The sequence below is a fragment of the Ambystoma mexicanum genome, chromosome 12, assembly GCF_040938575.1.
Source record: "Ambystoma mexicanum isolate Mex_15411 chromosome 12, UKY_AmexF1_1, whole genome shotgun sequence".
In the NCBI taxonomy this organism is placed as follows: Eukaryota; Metazoa; Chordata; class Amphibia; order Caudata; family Ambystomatidae; genus Ambystoma; species Ambystoma mexicanum.
In genome coordinates this window covers 746,964,969-746,984,891 of record NC_090936.1, presented here as the reverse complement: position 1 = coordinate 746,984,891, position 19,923 = coordinate 746,964,969, and positions in this window count along the sequence as shown.

The following is a 19,923-nucleotide window of genomic DNA, read 5'->3' as shown; positions in this document are numbered from 1 at the left end:
ATTTATGCAGTGACATTCTCAATCGCTTTGCCATTAGTTTGGACCTAATAAACTTCAAAGCCTGGTCCCAATTAGCAGATAATCCCATGGACTTTGATGACCGAGAGAAAGCATTTTGGACAGCCCAACTGCTGCCATATGCAGTTGAAATTCAGATTGGAGAGGTCACCATCCCAGAACGGACCCGACAATTCTCACTGGAAGTAAAGATTAAAAGAGGACAGAAACTGAAAAATCCTGATGCCTATGTTCATCTTAATGCTCATTTCCAACCACAGGGGTTGGGGGTAACCCCAACACAACTAGTCAATATACAACACACCACCATTCCAAAAGAGGTGGATAACAGCGACCTGAAGAGTATCACTCTGGGCGCAGGCACCATTATTGGAATGGCGGTTGATGACTGACATTTTCCCATAGATTTAGGTAACAAACTTAGGACCAATCCCCAAGGACTGTTTTGACAGTGGTAGCGACGTTGACACAACACCAGACAGGATCTTCAACCGGCAAGGGGGGAATTTCCTGGTGTACTCTTCCTGCCCTTATGGTACAAAGTTCATTGAGGATTACGCAGAGATCATGAGACCCCTGATCCATCTGTTGAAGTGGGGGTCAAGTGGGAGTGTACAAGCCGGCACAGTAAGACAACTCAAAAGAAGCCTCTCACAAGCGCCTTGCCTAGCTTACCATGTCAAAAACAAGGAGTTCTTCTTGGAGACAGGGTTCTCAAATACATGCTTAACTGCAGTATTATATCAAAAGCATGACAAGGTCAATAAAGTAATCTCCTATGCGAGTAAGACTTTATCCTATGTGGAGGAGAAATTCAATGATTGTGGAAAGGCACTCCTGGCAATGGTGTGGGCATCAAAGAATTACCGCCCGTTTATCCAGGGGAAACACATCATAGTGGAGACCCCACACCAACCTTTGCAATATCTTCAAAGTGACAGAATCTGAGCCGGAAATGCGAGTGATTCCCAAATTACTTCCTGGATTCTATCAATGCAAGGCTTTCCTGTGGAGGTCAGATATGGCCAAAACAAGAAGAGTCCCCTCGCACAAGGTCTGGCTGACTTGCATGATTGTGCCAGAGAAAACTGTCTCGAGGACGAAAGTCTTAAAATAAAGGACAACGTGGAGGCATACCTTAATTCCCCACACAAAATCTATGAAGAAGACACTGTGAGGGAATGCCCGCTGTCTATGTAGATGGGTGCTCCGACCAGGTTGACAACAATGGGGAAAAGGAATTTGTGGCCAGTGTGGGGAATGCATGGGTGAATGGTGCCCTAGAACCCTCTGCTTGGTACAAAATCGGTCCCTGTAGTAGTCAAGTGGCAGAGTAGATGGCTGTGCATCAAGCCACCCTCACTGCTGTCCAGCACCAACTCCACAAAATGGTCATAATCACCGATTCAGATTATGTACGGAATGGGTTCGTGGAGCACCTGGTTAACTGGAAAACCAGAGGCATGCTATGTGCTAATAATAAACCTTTAAAACACGGAAAGTTAATACAAAATATTGATGATCTGACCACCTCGAATGGGATGACCATCTACTGGAAAAAGATCAAGGGTCATTCTAAGGTAGAGGGACCAGACAAAACTGGAAATGACCTAGCTGATCAGCTGGCCAAAACCGGAGCCATCCAGGGAGATCTACTTGAGCTTGAGTCCCTGTTGGGGGAAATCCAGGTCACTGCTATCGCTAGGTCCCAGACAAATGCTCACAATGAACTCTCAACTGCACAATGGAGTAAGGCGACCCTAGATGTTGATTTGCTTACGGCTCAAAAAGGGGCTCCAATAATTAGTACGTTTTATCAACACAATGAGGGCCCTGAGAACTTTCCCCTGACAGATACTGATTACATTGGGTGAGAGGTACAATAAAACTATTGTGAGCATATTTAAAAAGTTTGTGGCCGATTCTGGGCCAAGTTGGGACATTCGATTACCCTTTGTCCTGATGGCCATCAGATCTACCCTTTCGTCTGCAACAAAAATGTCTCCATTTGAGCTGATGACTGGACTAAGGATGGTGCTACCCCAGCATCTGCTCTACAGAACCCAAGAGCAGACCTTGATAAATGCCTCCATAACTTATGAGTATGTTGAGAATCTGAGAAAACACCTTTAACATGCTTTGGCCTATGCTCAGCGGAATCTAGAGAGATCTGCAGACAGTATGAAGACCCACTATGATCTTAAGACAACTAAAAAAAGAATATCAGGTAGGAAACCGGGTCTACTTGTACAATTTCCAAAGGAACCAAGCCAAAGATCACAAATTCCTCCCAAATTGGCGGGGCCCTTTTGAAATTGTGGACAGAATCTCACCAGTCGCCTACAGAATCCGCATCCCCATGGGCAGTTTGGCAGAAGGGGAAGACAAGTGGGTCCACATAAACCAGCTGAAGAGTTGCCATCCCAGCCATACTTTGCAGCAAATAGAGGAGCCAACCAGAAACCCTGAGAGGGAAATCTGGACACATAAAAGAATAGTAGGTGCAAGAAGAGTGTTAAGACCAGTAGTAAACATAGATGGGGAATATTGCCGATTATAACAATGCAAGTGTCTTTCTCACTGCTGACATCCCAAGATGACGTGCGGACACAATAGTGGGAAAATATCCATAACCATGTTATGGTCCATCTTCTAGCATCTGGACAAAGAATCATCCAAAGGATTACCAAGGAGGACCACTCGGGGACCGTGAGGAAAGACCCAATGAGCCAAGAGTGCCGCTCCGTACTCCCAACCAGAACCAGCAATACTACTGACCAGAACCGGCGAGGAGAGAGGGTCACCTCCAGCACAGGCGGGAGAAGCAGCTGAATTTCTCCAAATGGACAAAAGAAAAGAACATCTCAATCTCTCGACTTCCCCTTGACGGGCGGTCAAAACCAAGTTGGGAGGGGGGCTCTGTGGGATGTATTGACCCACTCCGCTATGCTATGCAGCATCACCCTGCCAGTTATGGGGAAAGAAATAGCAGCAATGGCGGTAAAACCCTTGCACGTGCCAAAAACCTACAAAAACGTGTGCTTCAGCACACAAAAAGAGGCATGCACAACCTACCACCCATGATGCATGTGCGAGGAAATAGAGTACACCCTGCAGAAAGCTGCCAGTGGGCTCCATGACCAACAAACAGAGTGCAGAGAGAGAAGCAGCACTTTGCAAGTGAAACACCAAAATGTGCTTACACATGACATTTGATTTGTTGCTAAAAACTCCTAAACGCCTATACACAACACTTCTCCACATTCAAAATCTTAACCTGTGCTAAAAATCATCAAATGAAGCATTGTGAAACATATAAAGTCTGAAAACTGGCAGCATCTATGTCAAAATCTGGGTGCAGTACAGCTGTCAGAGGAGTACAGAGGAAACTTTAAAATGACCTAAAAGTAAAAAGTCTGCTGGATTAGCAAACATAAAAAGGATTGCCAAAAAGGAATACAGATTTTAGTTGTGTTTTTCCCACAGATTTTAAGGCCAAGAAAGAAATGTATTTATGGTTGATGTAACAAATTTGGTTTTTGCTGGGTTTAAAAAGTTAATTAGCCTGGCTGAAGCTGCAAGAACTGGAAAAGCAAGTTTTTCTCTCAGAAGGAAGGCCTTTCTCTCAGCAGAAACTCATTGCGAGGTGCTAATTGCTGGTTAGCCCAGGGCTGAACAATGGACATCCTCCAACCCAGGATATTGAAGGTGTGAAAGGTCATAAAACTGCTGCAGCACAGGAAACTCCTGGCTGACAGAAGAAAATTCCAAAGGAGGGGGATACTACATGCTTCAAGGACTAACAAATACTGACCATTTGGTGTGAATAGGATATGTAATGGACATTTTAGAAGGTGTATAACTTATTATCAGAAGGGGTGAGAAATCTGAAAATGGCAGATTAATTAACTTAATTTTTAGCGCTGTCTTTGAAAACTTAGTACAACCGTGGAGCTTATTCAGAACAGGAATGGCATTAAATGTGGGTTTATGGGGACGGAATTTCTGCTAGAATGGTGAAACTTTATACACACATTCCCAGGGTAAACGTGCATATTTGTGGAAATTTACAGAAATATTGGAACATGTTCTCATTACAAAATGGGCAAAATTCTGCAGAAAGTCAAAACAAAGTCTCAGAGCTGTGGAATTTTGATGTGCAGATACTCCATAAAATTTGCAATCTGTGTATGTGATTTTTATAGAAGTTGCACATGTGTAAATATGTTTTTTGCCAAAATTAGACTTTGTGTTCCAGTGGCTAGGGGTGGATTCTCAGCATCATAAAATTATACCATAAAGATGACACTCTTTTTCTCTCCTTCTATCAAGGCAGAGAGTAGACTCTGACCCAATCACCTTTCACAGGGGCAAGCTTAGCTAAGCCGGCCCACACACCCCCTTTGTGATGTCATTTTAGAGGATAGAGACAGCTGACAACACATAAGGACTCACAGATCCACTCACTTTCCTGATTCCCGCGAAGCACTCTGATCAAGCATTCTACATCCAGCTTTAATATTCTTCCAGATCCAGATGCCAAATATCTTGCCAGCAATAGAGACTATTGATTTCCAGCAAGGCCCAAATCCTCAAATTTATTCTCTCCCCCAGTGAAGTGCTGGGTGGTGTGAGAAGGCCTTTTGAACCAGTATCCTGAAATTCTCTGGCTTGCCACCACTAGGCTTGCCTGAGGAACTCGCCACCCAGCTGATTCAAATACCCACAGACTAGGAGGGCAGATCCTGTGCAAATCCGGTGATCGGCATCGCTGATCCAGTACCGTGTCTGATATGCTGTCTTTTTTTTTGTAGTATTTTTTTTTTATTTGTATTGGCTGAAATAAATCAACCTTAGAAATGTACAAAATATACACATCATTAATCATAAATTCATAATTACAATTCAACCTTAAGCATAAGGACAGGAAAAAATAAAAGAAAAATGAAACTTCAGACATAGGCACACAAAATTGCAACTCATTTTCATCAGTCAGTCAATAGGATCAGGAGGAAAAACTATACATATCACACTCACGGTGAATTAAAAGGAAAAAATTACTGTGCAACCTTACCATATGATATCTATTGAGACTACTTTTTTCGATGGAAATCTAATTATCAAGTCTAAACAATATCGAAGATACAACATAACAGTCGAAAATAGTTTCTGCAAGCTCCATCACACAATCAATTAATTAGTGGAAGACTACATTTTTTTGGTAGGTATGCTATATCAAACCCTAAACAACACTATTACAAATTGTGACACGGTATTGCTTATTGAGACCTAGGATGTCAATTCTAAAGACACTGGGCCTCATCACGAGTTGGGTGGTAACGCCGGCACTATTAGTGCCGGCGCTAATAGCCCTACCGCCAAACCCCCGGTGCTATTAGCGCCGGATCACTGGTTTGACGGAAGGGTTATTGCCCATCCCCCATTGGGCCCATTCGGGAATTCCTCATTCCCCATTGGGCCCAATGGGGAAAATTCACACTATTACCACCGGCGGATTTCCAGCCGGCGGTAATCATGCCTAAAATCGGCAATTTTGCCGCAGATTTCCCCCCAGCTCAGAGCTGGGGGGAAATCCGCCAAAGCCATGATCTGGTGGACCCTTAAATGTGTCAGTAATAGCGCCGCTTTTAAGGGTTACCGGCAGACTCGTGATGAGGCCCACTATGTTTTCTTCCAGATTTAGACTATGTAGAAAGTTGATAGCTGCAATTTGAATTGACACGTTGCCACAGCCCAAAATTAGTGCCCAACTTTCGTTTTGAGATATTCTCCCCAGATGTTTGCAATGTCGTGTAAAAACATTTCTCTTTTGGGTCGGAGTATGTGACACTCTGATCAAATGTGTCAAGGTCTCTGGGATAAAACCATCATTGCAAAAGCGACAGATATTTTTGTCTATGTTCACAAGTCTACGCCTTGCCTTAATGTCATTAGTGACCCATAAGTTAAAGCGAAGGCGGAGTATACCATTGCGATACTTGAGCGAAGGACAGCGTATCAAATATGGTGGCAGTATGCCAACTTTTTTGGGAGGAAAATGCAATGTGTCACCATCACGAAAGGTGAGGCATAAGTCACAGGTAGTTATCCAATCAGTCTGGTAGATCTTGAGTTTTGCTTTATCCGGATTGGAAAGCAAAAGTTCAAGAGGGATCTCGGCTTTAGCTAATATGTGATAGACTCTATCAAGCCAGTTGTTTGCAAATATATAATTAGCCGAGAACATATACTGTGATAATGTTTTCAGCAACACATTTAGCTTTGTTGAGATCATACATTTCTTGAATAAAGAACAGAGACGCCAGTTATAGTGCGCATGGATCGAAAGTAGCCCCAGCTCATATCTTATCCAAGCCATCGGTGTTCATTGAGGCAGGTGTAAAATAGAGCACCAGAATTTGGCTTCCCACTGGATAAATTTGAAAGGGGAGTCACTCGGCATTGTTTCAAGACCATATAACAATATTGGTATGATTTTCTTGGTCCAAAAAATGCCAGGCAGGCAAGATAGAACATTTGCCATATTTCTGCATAATGATTCGCGCTTGTGATATGGCTGAGGATAACTTGGTCTCTACCTGCTCCAACTGGCCCTGTGCTCTGCTTTTCCCTTCAAAATGCATTCCCAGATAACAATAATTTTGTGCAACCATGACTGGGACACGATTAATGGTACAGACAAACGTCAGCGGACCATGACGCCTAGGCGAATACTGGACAATTTGTGTTTTGGCTATGTTAATTGTTTGTTCATTTGACTGTGTGTAGTCCTGAAAGGCATCAAGTAAACGCTGGAGCCCAACCTGAGTCCTAGAAATTAAAACTAGGTCCTCGGCATACATGAGAGATTGAATCTGGTGATTATTCAATTTAGGTGAGTCAGATATAACATTTGACAGTGGGATTCCAACATCATGTATAAAATAGTTGAAAATAGCAGAGGCCAATGAGCACTCTAGCTTCAGTCCTCTATAAGTAGTGATTTTCTTCAAGAGTAGTCCATCCAAGGTGATACAAATCTGAACAGATGTGTCATGATGTAAATAATGTATAATGTCATAAAAGGCAGTGGGACAGCGGTCTCTTCGTAGTTTGTTCATTAGTATATAGCGACTGAGTCAAAAGCAGCGTTGAGATCAATAAACGCAAACAAAAAGTGTTGCTTTTGTTCATGACATTGGGCTTTAATGGCGTTGAGGGTCAATAAATTGATGTTGGTTCCCATTCCCGTCATAAACCCAGTCTAGTTGGAATGGCGCAAATTACAGTTCCTTGTCCACACATTAAACTCTCTCAGGACCAGTTTAGTGAAGATCTTGCCCGGAGCATCCAAAAACGCTATTGGGCGATAGTTCGAGGGAATGGACCGGTCGCCCTTTTTAAAAATGGGAAGATTGATAGAGGTCTTCCATGATGGCAGTATATAACGCATGTACAATATATCTTTGAAAATGGTTGCAAGTATGTGTGCCCATTCATGAGGGTTTGTTTTGAACATCTGATTAGAAAGCCCATCAGGTCCCTCGGCTCTGGAAGAGCTGATTTTCTGTATGATGTCATATATTGTTTCATAAGAGGAGTCTAACTGCCAGGCCGATGTCGAGACCGGCTCATAAGGAAGAACAGCATACTGTGGGTCAGCATATAAGGCTAGGAAGTGGGCAATCCAAGCTTGTTCAGACACACCATTAATTTGAGCATCTGCTTGCTGATGACAGGTGTGATTATTTAGTAGATACCACATTCCAGAGGAATTTTTATTGCACATTGCGTGAGCCATAGCTTCGCTGTCTTGCTGATATAAGATAGCCTTCTGACCACGTAGCCAATTTTTATATTTGTATTTGGCCGATTTTAAATCTTGCCACCTAGTTGATGATACTGAGGCCAAAATTTGGCTTTTGTGCTTTCTAAATTCAGCCCTTCTTTGGTGAGTTTCGTGGTCAAAGGTATGGGGATGGCGAATGATATTATGATGAGGAATCGTAAATGTTTTTACAAAGGGTTGCAGTAGATCAGTGTACAGATTTTGGAGCCTGGATTTCGAGTTATCAGCAACCGCATACTCAAATTGCTTTAGTGTCTTCAAATTTCATCTCACTAGAGAGCGGGCACTGTTAACTGCTAGATTGCCATAATAGTACTCCTCAGTTCGTTTTAATGTTAAATTCCAGTCAAGATTCAGAATCAAGAGACTATGGTCGCTCTTTGAGTGATCTTTTATGGTTAAGGACTTTATGACTTGAAAAAAATTGTGGTCGATGTAGATATAGTCGATTGTGCTAGTGAGTGGGCCACGATGCCACGTGTAATGCGCTCGAACATCTCCCTGTACTGCACCATTGACCATATAACAGTTTCGCTCATCCACTTGCATACTATTTGACTTTGGGCTTATCTTTCCAACAATCTAGATTTAGGTCTCCCACAATGATGGTGTGTGTGATCATGACATCTAGTGAGATGTGGTGAGACATGTCAATGAGGCCAGCATAGAAAGTCTCAGCAGACATTGCAATAACATTGCGATATATATTAATTTGAGCAAAGGCCTGCCAATTATTAATTATTTTGACAAGCTGTATATGCGCCCCAACAGAGGCCCACGGCCCAATAGAAAAACCTGTCTTGATGTTTACCGCAATGAGAAGGCCAGATGACAGTCTGCCTCCACTAGGAACAGCTGAGATCAAGGCCAATTCATAATTGTCCCATATTGGTGGTTTAATTAGCCATGTCTCCTGGAGTGCTATGATGTAGTAACATTCATACATAGCTTTAAATGAGAAGTTTAGATGAGCATGAGCTCTAGAGTTCCAACTTACAATGATTATCTCTATTATAGTAGTACATTTTGGTGCTTACTGATGTAAGCTCATGGTTCTCGGAAGTTCTTGATTTTCTCGAGAAATGCCCTGATAAATGTTTGGTTATGGATATTTTAGATCTTATTGATACACTCTCAGGGTCATCCGCTAGCAAACATCCCACGTCAAAAAGGAGAATTTTGCTATGCCATATGGACTGCCAAACCACACCAGAAGGAATCCAGAGTCTAACTATGGAGAGAGGGCAATCAGTAAGAAATTCAATCAGGTCGATGTCCAAGGTAGAAATGTTACGTAAATCTTCAATTTCTCCAAAAATGTTTAGAACACTTTGCCGGTTTAGATCATAAACTGGATGATTGCCCTCTCTGCATTTAAGGATCAATGTATGGAAGTTTTCACGTTGGGGGTGTAAGTGTCGTGTATTTGTCTGGATTTTGGACTTACAAGGAGTCCATTTCACAGCACCACCCCGGTCAAAAGTTTTTGGTGGGCATTGAGTCTCCGACCGACGTGTATCATAAAATTTGGCAGGAGTATTTATTTTTTTAAGACAGGGCGCATCAGTTGAGCTGCTTGGCTCAGTAGTCAACGAATGTTGATGTCCAACCGCTTGAGAGAAAACCTTTGCCAAATTAATGGCTAGATATTTGTCAACCCTTTTTTTAAGTTCATCAACAGCAGCCTGAGGCATGACGGCTTCAACTGGATGGAGAGGCTGGGAAGCAAGTGCAAAGGACACTGATTTAGGCTGGGTAGAGGGAATCGCTAGAGTGGTGGTTGCATCAGGGATCCCTGAGTAGAGGGACCTACATATGCCTGTGAATGGGGAATCAAGAGTGACTAAACAGATGTAGGAGGATTAAAAAGTGAATTTGACTTGCACGGTGCAACTTTCTGTGCATGTTGAATTGATTGAACCAGTTGCGAGAGGGGTGAAAGAGTCTGATTTGGCCCTTGCAATTGATTGGTGGTTCCCCTTGGTAATACGGGCTGATTATCCACTCTTATCTCTACAGATTGTACAGCTTGGGTTGCTATTAAAGCAGCCCTGGTTGGATGAGGTAAGACTGTGCTTGACGTTTTACCAAGTGCTTTAAAAAAGGCATTAAGAGTACTTTTTGGTTGTTTTGTGCCAATCGTATTTTTAGTTTTCTTGATGGAAATTAACGATTTGTTTTAATTGAATTTGAGATTTCTAGATTTTAACTGTTGTAAGTGACTTTGCCCAGAGGTCAGTGTGTTCTCCACACTTATAACCTCAGGGCCTGGCGGAATAGATGGAAGTTCACTGACAACAGGCACGCTTTTATTTGATTGTGGAAATAGAGCTCTTTGGGGATGAGTGTCTTTAGGAACTATAATACCCGAAATTGGAGGAAGAGGACAAGGGACCATGACCGTTGCAGCCACAGAATCCGGACTTTGGGTTGTCAATACCGCAGAGGTTGACATTTCAATGCATAGAGCCGAGGGGCTCGAAACCAAAACTATGGACTCAACAGGACTTCTATTACTTTGGTGTGTTTTAGATAGATTTTGCGAGGACAGCCATTTCATCAATTCCTCAAATTGCCTTGCTTGATGAGCTACTTTGGAGTGATTCAAAAGGTTTGCACAGGCTAAAAATAACAGTATTAATGCCTGTAAGAGCTGGCTGTATCATGAGTAGGGTTTGTGCAGAGTTATCAATTGGAAGCAGTCTATTAGGACGCGGCGTAGGTAAAGCAAAAGACTTTAGCATTGGTTGCAAGTGCACATTAGAAGGTTCACATAATACTGATGCCAAGCTAAGCGTAGGTTCAACCCCTTCCAAAGAGTTTGCAGACTCACTTAAGCTTGCATGGATTGGAAGAGCTGCGTATTCTGGGCACAGATGGGGAAATGCAATTGGGGAAATGGACATATTCGACTTGGGCGGTACTTGAAAACTTTTCGTGGATTCCAACATAGTAATATCAGAAATAGGATGTGGATTGACACGCCCCAGTGGTGTTCAATAGGACGCATGAACTTACCCGATGGTGAGAAGAGATGGCATATGTCCCCCGGGCGATGAAATAGAAACGGGGGATGAAGAGGACACACCCACTCGATTAGTTTGTGTATTAAAGGTGAATCTTGTTTACATGCTAACCGAGCATGCATTGGGTGTAATTGACGTAGCAGAAACAAAGGTTTGTGGATGTGAACCAGAGCACAAATTACCTTCTATAGGCAGTAGAGAAGGAATTAAAATTGACAACGGCACTATGGGTGGCATGCTGGTGGTTAGCTTATAAGTAACAAAAGCAGTCATTCATATATACGTGTAACACAGTAGAATGACACAGAGAAAGCAGACAAATGTAAAACAGTATCAGAACAGCAGGCTTACAATCGAGCCCTTATCAGCATAGCAACCACAATGATAAAGTTTGCCAAGCTCTACCGCGGTGCCGTGGCTGCGCAGCTAAGTGGCTAAGCGTTCTTTAAAAAGTACTTGCGAACGAGTGCTCGCTCGCATTTGCACAAGCAGGCTCGTTCTTAAAGGAAACTCAGCAATAGGTCCAGAAAGGAGGCGGAACCTAAACAAACAGAAGCAAAATTGATGTTAAAGTCGATGTTAAAGTCCAGAGCTTGCCAAATGTGGTTCACTAGAATCTGACTAGTCTCTTAAATCCACCAGCAACAGTCACTGTTAAATGAAACAGCAACAGAGCAGAAGAGCAGCACGTTCAAGCGGCCAAGTGTACTTTAGAAAGTACTTGCGAGCGAGTGTGCTGTCTTTCCTAGACCAGACCCAATCCATGACCAGAACTGACGGTCCAATTTAAAAACTGATCCTGTGAGTATTAATAGGAAGAACTGTGACCCTTAGTATATTTACTTTGTCCTATCCCCATTTCCAACCCATCCTATCTTTCATTCAGAACCAGTATTGTTAGAAACATCTTTGCGCTGACCCTTTTCTCATCTGAAGAAGTCGAGTTTCCTTAGCAGGCGGGTCAACCTGATCAAGTGACTGTAAAATCCCTGTGTGGTATTCGCTTTTTCATAGTCTTCCTCTAGTGTAAGCAAACCGATTTGTCATTTTCAAAAGTGCATTTCTGTTTTCGATTCTCGCGCCTAGTTCGCAAAAACGACCTTTACTAAAACATCTATAACTCCTTTTGTTTTTGTGATAGAAACGAAATTTCAACTCTTACTTGTACCTGACATCTGGAGCCATCCATAGAACCCAAATCAATGCGATTCTCCCGTTATCGCGAATATCGCGCAATTAAATGTTTGCTGCGATTTCGAAAATCAGAAAGGTTTGCACGTGTGAAATAGCTCTAAACTGCTTCTGACTTGGACCTTAAGATTTCAATTGTTTTCTGCTGACCAAATCATTGATTGTGATTGTGTGCAACTCTTCAAAGTGGCTCCCATAGGAATTTATAACAATTTCTGTATTTTTGACCATATTTGGTGTTTTTGACCTGTGCATTCTAAAGACAATTTTGAAAGCCAGTCTGACAGCTGAAAGTCAATTCTGTTTTTCTCTTGTGTTTGCTGGGGGAAAGTGGGACTGATATTCTGTTTGATTTGTGCCATTCCTTAATACCTGCTCTCTCCTCCCATCTCTTTACATTGTCTATTGGGGGTTGAGGGGTGTTGCAGGGGAACCTCTAACCATAGTGCTATCTTATCTGAACCAAAACAAAAGTATTATTTTCTGTGCTGCATTTGTTTTGCTTATTACTTATTCCTAGTGTATTAAAGATATTACTCAGTGTTCTGTTACCCCATTGGTGATTGTTTTTTATCTATTAAAACATATTCTGATTACATTTTCAATACATAAATATTTACCGTTGCAAACCAGCCTGATTCCTGGTTCAGTGTGACCGGGGGGTCTCAGGAGAAGGGTGTGATATGAGTGGTATATCGTTCAGAATATTGAACTTTTAGACGGAAATAAATACGCATTTCAGTTGTGCACTACATGCTGGGTTTTGACTTGGATGTGTGCCGGATTCAAATCACTTACACACCTCTGCCAGGCCCAAATCCTTTTCATAAGTGAAAACAAAAGTTCAATGTTGGATCCCCCTCTGTGTACGGTATCTTTCCTCGGTTTCCCAAGTTCAGTTACATAGTTCAACAGTTTCTTTTAGCTTTCAATTGTATTCACATCGCTTATCCCAAAGGCTTCACACACTGTTCTCATTATACAATGTTGCTGTTTGCAATCTTGGTTCAAAACACAAGCTGGTTTGATATCAGTCTCTCCGACTCAATGGCTGTGCATTCTTTTCGGATGCTGCTTTGTTGTAGGAGCGAAGGACAGTACCACGGCAGCAATCACTCCTCCCGCCTTAGTTATCAATGCGGGAGAGCCCCAGGTAGCTCCGACACACTGTGCAGGTTTGATCAGCCTTAGTTCCTGGTCTTTGGTTTCTTACTTTCCAAGGTTCCTGAAATTAACGGCCATTATAGGTCAAGGATGCTTCCCTCTTTGTAACACTCTCTGGTCTCGCCATCTTTCTCCTTGTATTAAACTGCCATCATTGAACTGCTGTTTCCTTGTCTATTTTGCCTCAATCAGAGTGTGATTTCGTGCTCCACCTTTTATCCGTGTGGAGAAGTGTGATGGAAGTCAGGTGTGTGTAATGATCCGTAATTACCTGACCTTTCCTGACCAGGGTGTTGGCTCTGGTGTTAGTCCATTGTCGCTCACAGTGAACTGTCCATGTGAACGTGTTTGTGTCGGGAAAGGGGGCAGGGGTTGAGTTCCTAGGTATCCTACCTGGTAGGATGGGGAAAAGGTGTTACAAGGAAGGGGACACCGCGTCTCGCCCTCTGGTGTCCCATTTCCACTCCCGAGGACCCTTCATCCAGGTGATCCTCCCGCACTGTTCCACCCCCAGGAACTGGATCCAAAAGCGATTGCCATGTCCTGGCAAACCTGGATGACAGATCCCCGGAGACTAGCTGCTGAGATACCTTCAAGTTTCTCACAGACCCTCAAGGGAAATGAGGGGGACAATAAAATGACCTTTCAAGACATTACGCACCGGATACATACTCATCTGAACAAGAGATGTATCTATATAAGACACCAGTGAGAAAACTAACTATTAAGCAAAGGGACACCCTAGATCTTTCAATATTGAAGATGGAAATTGTAGAAGCTATCGGGAGGTCCAAAATCAATAAAAGCACCAGGGCAGAGGGCTTCACTATAGCATTTTATAAAAAGAAAATATGCTAAAACCCTATCTTCAATCCTAGAACAATTATAGAACCATATCAGAGAATCAGGGTAATTGACACCAGGACTGATCAAATCACTTATCATCATCATCCCCAAATCAGGGAAGCACCGCCAGCAGTGCATCTCGTACAGGCACATCTCACAGATGAATATCAATGTGTAACTTTATACGGGTATCCTGGCCAAACGCATAGAAAAACACCTTCCGGCTTAATAGACTCTGATCAAACAGGATTCATCCCCAATAGGAATACATTTGGCAACATATGAAGGGTGTTACATGTCACGGATGAGGTATAACTACCCAAACTGAAGGCAGTCTTTCTGGCTCTCGACACCAAGCAGTGGTTGATTAGGGATACTTGAAAAAGATGTTGGAGAGATATGGCTTTGGGCTGCAAATGATTAACCTGATATTAACTAATTATCGAGAACATACTGAAAAGGAGGATAATTCCCTTTCACGCCCGCTCTTATTTGCCTTGTCCATGGAACCATACGCAGCATACATAAGGCAAAACATGGGCATTAATGGGATTAAATTGGAAAGAGACACTCAGAAATATGCATCTTCACAGATGATGTAATTTTGATGATTGGGGACCAAGCAAATTCCCTTCCGCATATAATGGAAAAGATATAAAAATGTGCCAGAATTACAGGACTCAGGGCCAATATCAACAAATAAGAGATTCTGAAATTCACTCTTCCAATTGCCGTAGCACCCGGAAACAAAAGATACCATTCTAAAGGGCAAACAAATATATTAAATATGTGTGTGTAAATCTAATGGCTAACCTTGCTCAGCTGTTTAGTGCCAACTACCTGAGAATGATAAATGAGATCCAGCAGGATCTAGTTAGTTGGAAAATGCTTTATATTACATGGCCGGGTCACATTGCAATACTTAAGATGAAGATATTGCCAAAATCACTTATTTGTTCCAAGTCCTGCCTATTGTTATCCACAGAGAGCTACTACTAAAAATATAAAAATGTGTTTTTTTAGATATATCTAGGGAGGGTAAGCAAGTGAGGGTGAGCAAGAAGACACTGCTGAGACCCATGGAGAGGGGATTGAGGGTGCCTGATGTGCAGAACTACTGGAGTCTTGGAGTCTTAGAAGAATGGTCCCAGTCTCAGTCAGAGAAACCAGGGGTATTGTGAAAAACCAGAAGGTGTTTCACAACCTAGTACCCGGGGATCCCGTACTCAGAAGGCCAGGGAAAGGCAATCGCTTCTGGATCCCAGTCCTCGGGGGCGGGGTAGAAGCACCCAATGGTGAGACATGGTATCCCCATTTTCACACAACCAATTTAACCCCTATCCCTGCTTACTTTATGGGAAACTATAACTCCCATAATTCCTCCCCACTTTATCTTAACAGTAATGTGCCGAGGAAGATGATGAATGAGGTCAGAAAGATTACGTCCCTTGACTTGCACTGGCCATGTCCCTGTAATGAGGCCTTGCAGATTCAGGCACGTAACTCTAACAATGTACACCCGACTCTTATTTACACTCCCTGTGAAGATAAAAGGTGGCGCACACAAGCACACTTTGAGTGAGGCGGGGTACGAGAAGGAACAGCTCTTTTGAGGCTGATGCGTACCAGGCTGTGGAAGTTGGAAGGCCAACAGGCTTATGGGCAGTTGCGAGGATCAAGAAGATTTCCATGCTTTCGAGAAGCTTTACGCGCTCAGAGAGCAAAGCCGAGTGAGCAGAGGAAAGAAACCTTCAAGTTGCCAGAAAGAGGCCTGCGACCATCCCATGTGAAGGGCAGAGTTGGGGAGGAGGAGAGGAGGAGTTGGTAACGCCCTTGAGCTGCAGGAAAAAGATTAAAGCAATCCAACTAACACAACCAGTGAGTTATCGAAGGAACAAAAGTCTGGTTGATGTTATAGGGAAAGTGACTGTAATTTGAAAGTTAAAGGTTGCCAGTGTGTGCCGATAAAACATGAATGAAGAGAACAATTGTTGAAAGGAAAGGATACAAAGTAACAGAGTGGTCCTGCGAGGTGAAGTTGCACATTTGAAAGTCTCTGTGAAATGTTATGAGTTTTGAAAGATATTACAGCGGAGATCAAAGTAATGAAAGTAACCGTGACAAAGAAAGAAAGTTGAACAAGAGGAACGTGAAATATATGAATTGTGAATATGCCAAGAGAGCAAAATATAAGAACTTTGGAAAAGGCCAAGAGGGCAAATTAAAGAGAATAAGAATTACAAGTACCAAGAGGCATTGGCTGAAAAGAAATATTAAGAATTGTTGGTGTTCACATATGAACTTTGAAAAAGCCAAGAAGGCAGACTAAAGAGAATAAGAACTACAAGTACCAAAGTACTAAGAGGCATTGGGGAAAAGAAATGCCAAAAGGCATTGGTGTTACACATGAACCTTTCAAAAGGCTAAGAGGGCAGACTAAAAATAGTGGTAACCACAAGTAACAAGAAGTATTGGTGCCACAAGATGAGTATTGTGAAACAAAGAATTGTTGAAAGAGGTCGAAGAGGTCATGCAGAGGTCTATGTAAATACCTTTGAGTTTCGAAAGTCTTCGACAGTGAAAAGGATACCTTAGATAAAACGTGGGGAAGGGGACCCACATGAAAGAGACAGGCTGGAGCCCGGCAGAGGGAAGCCTGTGCAGAACTTTGAGAAATTGAGAAAGTGAGCATGAACTGATTATTGATGGCAAGGTGGGCAAAGCCTAAAGGAAGTGATTGAACTCCCAGAAGACGGAAGCCTAAGATTGAACGGTTGAATTGTACCAGTAAGCCAAATTGTGCAATACTGATCAAATTGTGCCATCCACCTACCCTTTGTTTTTAAGAGACTGTAGACCCAGTGGGGTTGAACCTGGGGAAGGGAGTTAATGCTGAAACCATTCAGACATTTTATTTTTGAGACACCATTTTCCTTTTGTATTCCCTTCATACATTGTCATTTTGAGAAGGAGGGCAAGGTTAGGTTTTCTTAGTATAGGCCTTTTTATTTTGACTAGACTGACAGGGACAGATTTGTTGTTGGTGTAATGGTTGATCTTATTCCCATTTTAGAGTTAGGGCTAGTTAGGAATTCTACCAACCCAACTTAAACTTTAAAGAAAGGTTTTCGAAACTTGTATCCAATGTGTCTGTGTCTACTGCTTGATACCATGCCTTCCTCACAGTATTCATGGACCAAGAGGTACCCGGTACCCATATTTGGAAACAACTGTGGGTGTATTCCAAAAATATAGAGAAATCAATATCCGTAAATGCATTCAATAATCTTACTATGGCAGTGTGGAATTAAGTCACAAGGTTCCTGAGGATTATATCAATCGAATCTCCCTTTACTCCACTGTTTGGGAACCTAAACTTTACACCAGGAAAGCCTGACAAAGCTTTCTTGGCATGGGAACAGACATGGTGCATCAATATAGGAAAAAGGTTTCAAGGTGAACAGATGAATAGCTTTGAAAGGTGCAAATGTGACTTTGGAATTACTGAATTGGATTGCATGAGGCATCTTCAACTGCGCCATTGGCTTCTACACCCCCAGCAAAACAAAGGCCAACTGTAGCATGACCCCTATGGAAAGAAAATCATACAAGGTGCAACCTCCATAAAGGGATTGATATCAGCTATGTATAGGGAACTAGTGAAACTCAAATCCGTGGGTGTATCGGGGAACATTCCAGCCAGGGAAAGTGCTGAACATTCAGATGGGGGACCAGGAGAGGATGTTGGTACATAGGAGGACACACTACATCTCACCTAGTGTACAGGTAATGGATGTGCAACACAAACTCATATATATGATCCAGGTATCCAGAAATGATTGCACAAGATAGCAAACGTTGTTAGTCCTCTGTGCTGGAGTGGGTGTGGTGTAAGGGGTTCATTCTTGCACATTTGGCGGGGCTTACCCATCCCCGAGAGACTTCTGGCTCAAAATCTGTTCTCAATAATATACCAAGAGACCCTTAATAATATAATATTATCACATAATTCTACATTCTTGAAAAATTGTGGAAGATTACAGAATCTCAACACATTCTTAACAGTGATGATTCAATTAGTTAATGCACATAAAAAGTGAGGAAAACCTATACAAAAACAATCTAATTAACCAATTCATTTCGAACTGAGTCCATCATGAGGACTGTACCTACAAGAACACCGAAGAACGCATCAAACAAAAAGCCAAAATGTAAATGGGTAAAGGCTGATATTGTGAAAAAAGTGCAATGTCAGAACCAATCCATCAACCATGACTGCACCATCTCCCCACTGTGAATCTGAATCAGGAACATGCCACATAAGAAAGACCTATGTCCTGTATCGTATATGTGAAAAGATATCCAAATATTGGGATAAATAGACGGGGTACACACAATGTCTGAAAAATAGTAATAAAACTGCCAGTAAAATGAATACACCGATTAAATGGCCCGGCACTAGTAAGCCTACGACTGTGATCTTACACATAGGATATATATAGCAAGCTATTCAACATGGTTGAACTGGATATGTAGAAAGGAGAAAAAAAGCAATTAAAAAAGGATTCAAAACAATGTAAAAAGAAGCCAGAAGAGCTACAAACAAAAATCCACATTACCTGCCAAAAGTATCAAAGAGGATCAAGGGTACACGCTGGTGACCGATTACATGATGAATAATGGTCCTTGGTAAAAACAGGTGGATATGAACAGTGTAAAATTGACGAAAATGGCATGCAGATTCCTGCGTGTACCATGTCATGCTATGACGACACCACGATACAATGATGTCATTGCACTGCGAGTGTAACAGCGTCTATTTGGTCCAAAGGACATAGTAAGTGCATGTAAACAGTATACGGAAGGCCCAGAGTCCTGGCGACAGCTGCAGTAGTGAAGAAGCCCACCAGGAAAAGGAAGGTAGTGCTTCTAAAAAATAAATAAATAAACATGAAAAAAGGTATATATAACAATTGTCAATAAACTGAAATATTAAAATTAAAATATTTAAAGTCAAAATGAGAAAGATTCATAAAGAATACAAAATAAACAACAAAAAATAAAAATACATTAAAAAAAAGAAATACAGGGAGTGGCTAGCAGCGCCGACGCATGAAGCCTGGCAATTAAGTTAATAACGGCGCTTCCAGCTCTCAGCTGCAGTCGATAAAGCCCAGAGAAAGATGTGGGAAGCTGGACAGAATAGCCCAGGAGAAGAGCAACGCTAATCTTGGTCCACACAGTGAGGGACAGGCGAAGACAGCTGAGGTTGTTGCGACACAGAGCGGATCGATCCAAAATGCGCCGACGGCCATGTTGAAATTGAGATGTATATAACACCGGTCCGCAAGGTTGCAAGTGCTGTTCTCGGCCTGGCCACACACCGGAGTTGAAATGCTGCCAGCGGAGTACATGCCTCTGGTGGCCACCAATATATAGTTACATAATCACTCCCAGCCTCCCCAGTGGTGTGCATGCTCCGGGCTTCACTGGAAAGCACGTAGAGACAAGCAAAAACCCAGAAGAATGCGGATATATCCACAATGCTGCTACCCTCTGATAATGTGGGAGGGGGAGTGAATATGGTAAAATCCTCACCTCAGACACCGGACCGGCATGCTGCACAGCTAGCTACTAAGGAGTACAGATAAAACTGAATTCCGGAACTGTATGGCTGAAATATTGACAAAACTGGACCGCCTAGACCAGAAGGTGGTCGAAGTAGAACAAAGAGTGGTAGAGACAGAGGACCAAGTCCTGGACCAAGCGACACACGGACGGAAATGCAACAGAGGATCCAATCCCTGGAAAGGCGAATTGACACCCTGG